Source organism: Salvelinus sp. IW2-2015, unplaced genomic scaffold, assembly GCF_002910315.2.
Source record: "Salvelinus sp. IW2-2015 unplaced genomic scaffold, ASM291031v2 Un_scaffold1063, whole genome shotgun sequence".
NCBI classification, from domain to species: Eukaryota; Metazoa; Chordata; class Actinopteri; order Salmoniformes; family Salmonidae; genus Salvelinus; species Salvelinus sp. IW2-2015.
In genome coordinates this window covers 298,457-309,882 of record NW_019942713.1, presented here as the reverse complement: position 1 = coordinate 309,882, position 11,426 = coordinate 298,457, and positions in this window count along the sequence as shown.

Sequence of the window (11,426 nt, the reverse complement as noted above, 5' to 3'; positions counted from 1 at the left end):
TTTCAGACAAGAAAACAATTTAATAACATAGGCCTCCTCCACGTCTTCAAGTCCATTTGAAAGAATGGATATATCGATAAAAGAAACACTATATATGTTATGGAGCTAGTCTTGGCCTATTGTTTTGCCAATTATTCATTAATTTCACCAAATGAAATATGTATTTCCACATTAAATGCTCTTACGCGACCACGGATCGCATGCTGATTAACTCAACTTTCAGGTTGCATTGCTCTCTAAAAGGCAATCTAATTATTGTTGTTAGACGCTGCAGTGTTACCATCAGCCGTGAACCTTAGACACCGCACTGACACAACACGCTCTCACAGTCTCGCTGCAGAATGAGTCGTTCGTCCACGTTCTGACTGTCACGTTGTGCTGCTCAAAACAAATTGAAAAAGCAGCTGTGTTTTGAATTATAAAAATACTTTTGTAACACTTTATGTCAGGCCCACGTGGTACGATGCAGTATATGCAACAACCCATGTATGATACATCTACGCATTTTGAGACTAGATTTTAGTCAAATCTGTTGACACGTTGAAATCGTCAAAGATAATTGTAGGCTGCCTATAACCCAAATTCTCTGGGCACATGTGACAAGATCTTTTTTTTATAAGGAATAGGTTGCATGTACCCTAAGATAAGTATTTATGTGCATAAGAGGAATTGAACACATATTCTCATTGGCACTCAATTACATTAAGTCGATTTGTATAATTTATTCCTGTTCCTATAGGCCTACATCACAAAATCAACTCTAGCCTAGACCAGAAGCCATTGCGCACAATAGGCCAACATTGAACAAATATAAATATGTAGGGTTAGGGCTATGCTGTAGACATAGTATGTCTGCGTTATTTTACCAACAGTGAATATGGAATAACCGTTTTACAATAAATAGGGAATATCATTAAACACAAATTAGTGAATTTTATTTGGAGAAATGCCTGGCTCAAGTAAGAGCTATTTTCCTATCGAAGCTTCTTCAGTGTTCTACAATTATGCTCATAGCCTCTCACGTTGCACATTTCTTGCCGCTTTCTTTTTTATGAACATGTGAATTCATGTAATAAGGACATCGACTCCCTATCACTCCCTCTTTCAATAGTAGGCCTAAAGTGTTTCAAAGAACACCATGTTTCAACAAGACAGACGGTGAACAACACAAGAAAGGGCAACTGACAGAGGCGGGAGCAGGAAACAGAGAATACCCGCGTAGCTGGGGGTCAGCCATTGAAATGACAAAATAGTGGTATCAGTCAAACATATTCATCGGACGATTAATCTCCATCGTGTGAATCAGATGAGAATGCCGCGGCGCATGCACTTATTTAATTAGCGGACCGGCGCTCCGTTGGGCGGGATGGAACAGCCGGCGCTGTGAGGGGGGCATGGACGCACCGCCCGGGTGCTAGCCAGCCGCTCTCATTACGCAGACAATTAGCACTTAAATTGATGCTGCATCCTGCGATAATTGGGGATTCTGGAGATGCCCGAGAGCAGCTCGCCAACCCGCTGTAGCAATCATAGAGTGTGTGCGTGTGCGTGTGCGTGTGTGTGTGTGTGTGTGTGTGTGAGAGAAAGAGAGAGAGAGCGAGAGACCTTGCATAGGGATTTAGCACCACACATAAAAATAGATGAGATTATTTGAATGGCAGGAGAGATCATTAGGCAAATAGAAAGCGTTCCTTACTTCCTGTATTGCAACTTAATGATCTACTCGCAAGGACTATTCAAACAAACAAATAAACAAACAAACCCCACAGAACATCTGTGGGTGCCGATCCAGTCACCTCCGTTAATGTGATCTCCCTGAGTCTGTAATATGTAGCAGCACATATATCAACTAGTGACGTGGTTGACCACACCATCTATCTATACGATGCCTTTTGAAGCCAGACTGCAGCCTTGTTCAAAGCGGTAAATCAATTCCAGAGGAGCCCATCCCTCTCTGTGACCAATCCACTCATTTCCTGTGACAATTTTTCACCTGTTCGACAGAGCTGACGGAGACACCCGCAGTCAGAGTTCGTCTTGGTGGTGTGGTTTGCTTGTTATAATCATCTCCACCGAGCAAGAACACACAACACGACTGTAGACAGTTTTTTTGCTCTTCGGTACCTTTTGAGATTTAAAATGTATAGGCCTATGCACACGTCGAGAATATTACAATCGCCAAACAAATGGGAGTTTTGGTCATCGGTTTACAGTGCTTGAAAAGATAGTAGCATAATGCTTCTTCATTAAAAAAAAAGAATCTGAATCACATATATCAAAGTCTGGATTAATATCCCAAGGACACAAAGTCAAATTTAAATGTACTGTACAGTAGAACACTCAAATACCGTTAAGCAGAGTTGATTGACTGATAGCTACTGTAAAGACACTATACAGTATCTTAAGACAACTTCCCTTTGAAAGGTCATCTTCCTCTTATACAGCGATTGATTGACAGCCTGTCAGGCCAATAGAAACAGGAAGTGGTCTGTGGGTATGAGCTATGAGCCCATGAGCTCAGCCAATGCGTGGTCGATGGGTTTTGTCCTGCCTGAACATCCTGCTCTGCTGCAGGCTGTCACCGCAGGGAATCCATGCCTCCCAGGTCCTGGCCCGTTGCACCGCCCGCCCGTCATTCCATTTGTATTTTTTTGTATTTTTTTTTTTACAAATCAGGCTTCGCGGTGGAACGCCTGAAATTCTCCCCAGTACGAAAAGAAAAAAGCAAGCGAACGGAACTCGGTAAAGGTTATTTAAAGATGGAACGCTAATAGTGTTTGCTTGCAGGAGTTTTCACTAAAGCCCATAAAATCTCTCCTCTCGCGCGCTAAAATAACACAACAGTTTTCACGCAGCAGGAGTGGCTGGTCCAATCAGCTGTTGGCTAGAAATGTAAACACCGAGCATGATCATCCAATGAACATTTAACGTTAATAATAACAATTACATTATCATAATGGAATATCACCAGGATATGTGTCTGTAAACATGATGTGCCCAGAGCCAATGTGTCTTCCCAGGATTCAAACCTCTCCTGCATGTCACAGGTCTGTGTTAGCCATTTGAGCTAAAGCCTAGGCATTCATTTGGGGGAACTAGCACACATCTTCAGGTCCCAGGCAACGGGTATTCCACCCCCAAACCATCTTCCTCCATTCTCTGAAATGTAGGGTTTAGCAGCAAAATTACATTTGAGTTAAGTCGAAATGTGACTGCCCAAGGTTCATTGAGGGAAATTCACCTCTGTCATTTCTTTTTTTCTCCTTCATTTCCTCATTCCCGTTCAGTCCTCTCGGCCTTCCCTTCCCTTTACACTTCACGCTGATAACCCCGTCTCATCAATAACACTTTGAGTGCAATGGACTGTGGGGCGGGATCCTGATAACTTGATTGGCTGCACCTCATCTGAGATGGAGAAAGAAGAAGAGGGAAGTAGACAAGGGCTGGAGAATGGAATGTGTGTGTGCTCCTGTTATTCATAATAAAGGGAATAAGAACAGATGGATAGAAAACAGAGAGAGGGAAAAGAGGCTGTAAGGTGGGAGAGTGTATGATTTCAGAGACATTCTGTCCTATATAATTCAAACGGTGTGTAAACATGGCGTATGTTTGATCAGGATTTGCCTGTTGTGTTTTCAGTAAGCCAACGCTCACACATGATTGGATTGGCTGTTTGTTTCTGGGCTAAAGACTGTATTGGCTCGCTCGCGTTCTCATTGAGTTCAATCTGTGTGTAGCTATCACTATAGACCCTTACGGTGACCACGCACGTGCGTGTGTGTGTTTCTAGACCAACCATCTGACGTAGAGAGTGACAGTTGGAGATCACACACAATTCTTGTGAGCAACAATCCTCTCTCCCTCTTTCTCTTTCTTTACCACATATCAACTCACCCCCTCTCTCTCGGCTCTCTCACACACACACACACACACACCTGTCTCTTATACACATCTAGATGTGTATAAGAGACAGCACACACACACACTTACTTCTCTCTCAGGCCCTTCACGGTGCCCATCTGGTGTGTGTGCGTCCTAATTAATCACAGTAATTTCCTCTGTGCTCGTCGCGTTTGAAGGTGCTTCGAGTGCGCCAGCCAACCACTGCAAGTTCATCAAAATGCTAATGCAGTCCAAATTAAAGTTGTGATTAACATTTAGCAGTTTCTGCGCACGGTGGGCAAATTGATCCCTCTGCCAGGCTCGACGGCACTTCTCTTTCTCTCTCTCTCTCATACACACAATACACACACACTCGCACCCACACACACACACGCGCTCTCTCCTGGTTGAGGAGGGGGTGTCTGGGGAGAAGAAATGCACTCCTCCTGGGTTTTATCTTCATCATTACAGAAGCTGGAGAGAAAAGGGGCCACACACAATGCCTAAGGATATGGGCCTGTTAGTGTATAAATGCCTTTCAAAATGTGGTTATACACTTCAATATACTTTTTTGAACCGGCTGGGTATAGGTGCTCTGAAATATATGCTATGAACACCCTGAAAATCATGTAAACTTTAGCTCAGAAGGCCAACACAGTCTTGTGATGCTGGAGACCCATGTTTGAATCCAGTTGGTCGCACACGCACACACACACACACACACATGCACATGCACGCGCACACAAAACACACAAACACACACACACACACACACAAAGAGAGAAGACAGACCAGAGGACCAAACTCTTGGCTCTTTCTATCACCTCCACAAACTTGCATCCTGTGTTTCTGTTTGTGTGTGTGTGTGTGTGTGTGTGTACATCTGTGTATACGTTTCTATGGTTTTTGGTTTCGTGTCCACGTGTGTATTAAGCCCTGATGCTGTTGCCATTGCACAGTTATCCTGCTGTTATTATGGTCTCAGCTGCTTCTCTGCCTTTTTCTTCCAGCTGCTGAGTATCCAATGGAAAGCAGTGAATCTTAGGTAACAGGAGGAAGTGCCTGGAGGACATCTGTGATCCTAAGAGAAATGGTATCCCCTTAATGTTGTGGTCTCTTCAGTTGGAATCTTTTTCTCCCCCCCCAAAATGCTCCCTATCAGAACAGGTAATTAAACAAAGACATATTATATGTGGGACCACTGACTCTAACACACATGGACACGCACATACACTACTGATACACACACATACTTAAATAACAAAAGTTCCCGGCGAGGCTTCGTTCATCACTCAGTGGTTATTGAGGCATTATTGAGGCATTAAATATGTCCACACAGGGCTCAGTAAAAGGCTGTCAGATCAGTGGCTGAGGAGGGGGTCTATGTTTGCATACAGACAGGTTGAGAGATGGAGAACGCCGGCTGATCCGAGGATGTGAAGCCATAACTGGGGGGCCCCAGACACTCGGGCGTTAGGGCCATTATGGGATGTCACCGTGGGAGGGAGGCAGCCCTTCAGTGGGATTACCAAGATTCCTGGAGAAATTGAGCGAAATTGGGGTCTGCGATTCGGATTATCTCCTGTGTGTCAGAGGGAGTGTGTGTGTGTGTGTGTGTGTGAGGCACGTGTTCATAAGAATGGTGACAAACACACACGACAGGCAGGGATGCAAGCACACACAAACATAGAAATGTAAATGTGTTGAAATGTATTGCTGCACGTTTGCTTAATCTTGTCAACCTTGTTTGAGCATTTATTGTTTAATCTGCTGAAATGTTTTAGTTTATTTAGACGCCTACATATTAGCCCATCATGTTCAGACAATGTTCGATACTCGTGCATTTTTCATACTAACTAGGAGAACAGTACAGCAGCGGGGGTATCCGTGTCATTTGCCCTTGCCACCTCGATACCAGTGCTTAATTTGAGCCGGATCCTCCCGCAAAAAGGATCCGGTACCTCTCCGCTTTGGACTGTTTCGTTCCAGAACCTATTTGGCCGGATCCAGTACCTCTCCGCTTTGGACTGTTTCGTTCCAGAACCTATTTGGCGGATCGACAATCCTCTCCGCTTTGGACTGTTTCGTTCCAGAACCTATTTGGCCGGATCGGTACCTCTCCCTTTGGACTGTTTCGTTCCAGAACCTATTTGGCCGGATCCGACACCTCTCCGCTTTGGACTGTTTCGTTCCAGAACCTATTTGGCCGGATCCGGTACTCTTCGCTTTGGACTGTTTCGTTCCAGAATCTATTTGGCCAGATCCGGTACTCTCCTCGTGTTTGCCTGAAAAATAATTGTCACATTTTTGCAATATAAAAAGTTCGTTCAGTTGCATCTTCATTAATTCTCCTGGATCTCAATTTTTTCCCCCCATGTGTACAAACTTCTGTTGTGCCTCTACTCTCCTGCTCTATGCAACTATGGAAATGTGATGATTTGCACGCAATGCTTTATTATAAGGTGATTTCTTTCTTATGCGTTCCGGTACCTCAGAGATCCCCAGGTCACCCCACCCTCTCGCTACTTTTTCTTCCGTCCACTCCCGATTTACAATATTAAGCAGTGGATACCCCCGCCTCCACCTCCTTATGAGTGATGGGGGGTCATGTTCCCCTCTGGGATCCCCTCTCCCATGTCGTTAAAGTAAACTCTTTCTGACCCTGCCAGGGGGGGGCGACCATTAACACCCAGCTTCAGCCAGAGGTCACCCACCAGGGCAACCTGCAGTACAACAAGGATGACAGAGAGAAAACAGTGTCGTATGTGAGAGAGAGAGGGGGGGGGGGGGGGGAATGTATGTGTAAGTACTTGTGTGTGTCTGTGTGTTCAATTCTACTATATCGGGCTAAATGCAGACGACTCCGCTCACAAAGACAAAGACACAGACCGATGCACGGCTAGCTCTCTTCTGATCTATACATATGAACGGTTTTCTAATGGGTCTTCTGAGTCTTCTTCTCCTTTACATATTGAACCATTGCCCCAGTGTCATATATAGTAAATCATGGCAGCAAAATATTGTGCTCATCTGTCTACACTCAATGGTTAATTAGGATTGGGGGACGGGAACCTGATCCTAGATCTGTACCTAGAGACATATGCTGTTCCTGCGCTCTAGTCCTGCACCCACATACTATACACTTCCATAAAGAGCAGTGTTGGGGAAGCTACTCTGAAAATATAGTTTGCCTTTCACCCAACTTAGAAAAATGTTGGTGAACATAACTCAGAGAAATCACATTCCGCAAGGTTAGATTTTGGGTCCGGTACTGTTCAGTTTATATATGTTACCCCTTCGCAGCATTATCAGAAAGCACAGAATTGATTTTCACTGCTATGCAGACAATACATCATTTTACATTTCTGTGTCACCAGAGGATTTTAGATCCCTGGATTAATTATTAGACTGTATTAGTGATTTAAACACTTGGATGTCTCACAACTTCCTCCAGCTAAATCAAGACGAGGTACTTATTGTTGGAGAGAGAATCAAGCCTTGCATTTTAATTCATGGGCAATAAAGATAAAACCCCAGGCAAAAACCGAGGTGTAAATTTAGATCCTGAACTAAATTTAGGATCACACATTTGTAATGTGACCAAAATAGCTTTTTACCACCTGAGGAACATTGCCACGGTGTGGCCGTTTCTCTCTCAGGCTGATACAGAGAGACTCATCCATGTTTTTATTACAAGCAGGCTTGACTACTGTAACGTACTCCTGTCTGGTCTACCCAAGGAAGCCATTGGTCAACTGTAAAACATACAGAATGCTGCAGCACGGGTTCTGACTAGGACCAGACGAAGAGAACACATTACACCGGTTTTAAGGTCTTTGCACTGGCTGCCTGTGAGTTTTAGAATTCATTTTAAGATTCTTCTATTGTTTTTTAAATCAATCCACGATTGTCAGATATGCTTTTAAGTTATGTACTCCGTTGGTACGTCAGGTCCTGACCTTTTAACTCTCCCAAAGCCTAGGACCAAGAGGCATGGAGAGGCAGCCTCTAGTTACTATGCCCCCAGCCTCTGGAATAGCCTGCCAGAGAACCTGAGGGGGGCCAAAACTGTGGACATATATAAAAAAGATCTTAAAACACATATTTTTTTCTTTGCTTTTCCTCAGGGTGCCTTTTAGTTGTTCAGGTTGTGTCATTCTTTTGCTTTTACGTAATTTTTCTAGTGTAATARATATTTCTGTTTTTATTTTCATTGTTTCTCATTCGATTTTTCTTGTAAATCACATTGCTTTGCATTCCATGTCTGAAATGTGTTGTATAAATAAAGCTTGGTTTGATTTGATTCGTGTGTAGTTCCAATCGCTCGATACACTGCTACACGGCAAAACAGTTATTATCTGCTGAAAACACTACTTAGATTTGAATTTAGTTCAGCTACCGGCAAGCTACTTCAAAATGTGGTTAAATTACTAGTTGAACTACATGTAGTTCGCTATTCCCAATACTGATAAAGAGGTAAAGCAGAGAGGCCCGTCGCCACCCTACATTGATGCCCAAGCGGGGTAGACACGGCCCCTTGGTCACATGGGCTGGTGGATTGGCAGCAGTGAGTGTCTGGGCACGAGCTAACCAGCCATTCTGGAGAACAGGCACGAAGACCAGAAAGGGCGAAGACAGACAACGCTACTCTCCACATTCAGGCTGAGGAGGGGGAAAAAAGCAACTACGTTTCAGAATTCACAGGCAAGAGAAAACATTTAATAACAGCAAAGACCGATCCACAGAATGGAAAAATATATATTTTACACGTCAGGATTTACAGCAAATTACCAGCCGGATTTACACTACATTTTAGCCTGTCTCTGTTTTAATGACATCACAAGCCTCAAAATGTTCTCCTAACAATTACAGGGGCATAGATCACAGACGTTGTTCTCCAGACACTCCTTAGCCGGAACCAGGGGCTGCATCTTGAATGGCACCCTACTCCCTATATAGTGCGCTACTTTTTACCAGAGCCCTATGTGCCCTGGTTAAAATAAGTGCATTATGAAGGGAATTGGGTGCCATTTGGAATGCATGCCAGGCTTCACATTGGAAACAGTCTGGGAGATACCTTACTGGATGGATTTATACCAGGGTCCAGAGTCCTCTAACCGCTGGTTGAATGTCTGTGTGCATGTGTTGAGCCGACTCGGCAGGGATCTGTCAGGGGACTCATAAGGAGGCAGGTCTGAATGAAGCGTGAGATAGGAGAGTGTGTGTGTGTGTATCTGTTGAGTCGACTGCAGGGATCTGTCAGGGGACTCATAAGAGGCAGGTCTGAATGAAGCGTGAGATAGGAGAGTGTGTGTTGAGACAACTCGGCAGGGATCTGTCAGGGGACTCATAAGGAGGCAGGTCTGAATGAAGCGTGAGATAGGAGAGTGTGTGTATGTGTGTGTAGGGGGAGGGGAAGATGAATGTGCCATATCCATGTGAGTATGTGTACACAGTCACACATAGGTTTGAGTGTGTGTGTCTAACAGGCACACACAGGTTTGCTTGTGTGTCTCTGTTTGTCCACGCACAGCGTACATGAGTGTCCATTTGTAAGGACAACATGTGTGTGTGTACGTGTGTCCATGCGTGTTTGTGTATCGTTATAGTCATATAGTTTATGGGGCATGCGCATGTGTAAATAATGACCTGAGGTCCCTCGTCTTGCCATTGATCCGCCGCCATCACCTCATGTTTCAGCATAATAATGCACGGCCTCATGTCGCACGGATCTCTACACAATTCCTGGAAGCTGAAAATGTCCCAGTTCTTCCTTGGCAGAGCCCCCATCTGTTTTGAGCCCCACATTCTTTGCATTTAAAAGAAATATATGTATCTATTTTTTTTGCAGGGGTTGCCTCTTTTGCATGTTATTTTGGCATTAATACGAGTCACATATCAGTCTGCAAATAATGTAATTTTTTTTATCATTGAGATAATAAAGCCGCATACAAACATGGTCTCTTTTTTGTTTTATTGAGTAAGGCAGCTCCAAAATGCAGGTGTTTCAGCCTAGCTCAATGCTTTCTGTGGTGGGACAAGCCAGCAGAAAATAGGAGCGTTGCGTCGTGATTGGCTCAGTGTTCTGTCACTCCAACTACGTCACGGCCAATTCTAAGTCTTTAGTAAGGGCAGACATCGAAAATTCAACCCCTTTGGGTCCTGCCATTAGAGTTACATTAGTAGTGCCCATCCAAGAAGGCTCAAGGTCATTGGCCACAGATAAAATGACGTCAAATCACGTTATATATACAGTAGCTTTGATTGGACTGATCATGTCAACATCATACTTTCAAAATCTTAGCTAGCAGTCATCATCATGAATCAAGTCGACAATCTACTGGCAAATCCTTTTTAATCCTTGTTCATTATAGAGAAAGAATGAAGAGAAATGATAGATAAAATGTATCGGTGCTCATCAGCCATTGGAAAGAAACATTATACAACAAGTTGGAAATTGCAAATTCAACAATGAGTGGTTTGGAAGGAATCGGTGACAGTGGCTAACTACAAGCGTTGCAACTGGGAAGTTTGGAACAAACAAGCTCAGACTGGGAAAATAAGTTTTGAACGCTCATTCAACTCGGAATTGTAAATCCGAGTTCTCTTTCTCTTTCTTTGATGACAAAATTTGCCCACGAAGGACAACCGCGCCACCTTCCTGTTCAAGTGAGCACATCACAACAAGGTGAGTCCAAAAATGTATTATATGCTGCTGCATAAATTATGTAATATTCCAGGGAGATATGTATACTGTAGCTAAGAAAGTAATACTAAGTGTATGTTGTGTCGTAAGCTGTTAGTAGCCCATGTGCCTCACCCTAATAATTTGGTCTATTTTCACCTCTTAATTTCACCTAACGTTACTGTTTTGAATCGGTGGTGCACATGTAGCCTATAACCTGTTTTTAAGAAATGCAATCATCTAATATTTTAAGAGTTTTCATTGTCTGCTTATATGCCCCCTTTATTTATCCTACATTTCTGACTTGGTGTACAGAGAAAACACTGAAAGAACGGCCCATATTCTGAATTCTGTTGCTGTACATTTCAAAAGTGCTGAACAAATAGTTATATTGACTACGTCTGTCCTTGTTCGCTCATTAATGTCTTAATTGAAATTATGGATTGCCTCTCATCTGCTTGTTGTCCCCTTATGCCATAGTTTGTACATCTCAATTGTCCGTAGAAACCACATTTGTTTAAGCAAGTCAGCCATATCAGCTATGTTTTTTAAAAGGCATTAAATGAGGCTGAATGAACTGTTTCTTTGCCAGACAAGGCTCTGTTGATAGCCAGGTGTAGCAGTGGTAAGGTGTTGGGGCTGCTGTTAGGAATCTGCTGTTGGGACAGTTTGTGGACGCCGTTTGTCACCGTTATAGTGCAATTAATGTATTGTTTAGTGTTGTGGCTTTGCTGGCATGGATCCCACTTTCTTTCTTTTTTTGCTCACCAAGATTTACATGCTAAAATCTCCACTGCTCACCAGACATGTCACCCACCCATTGAGCACGTTTGGGATGCTCTGGATCGACGTGTTTGAC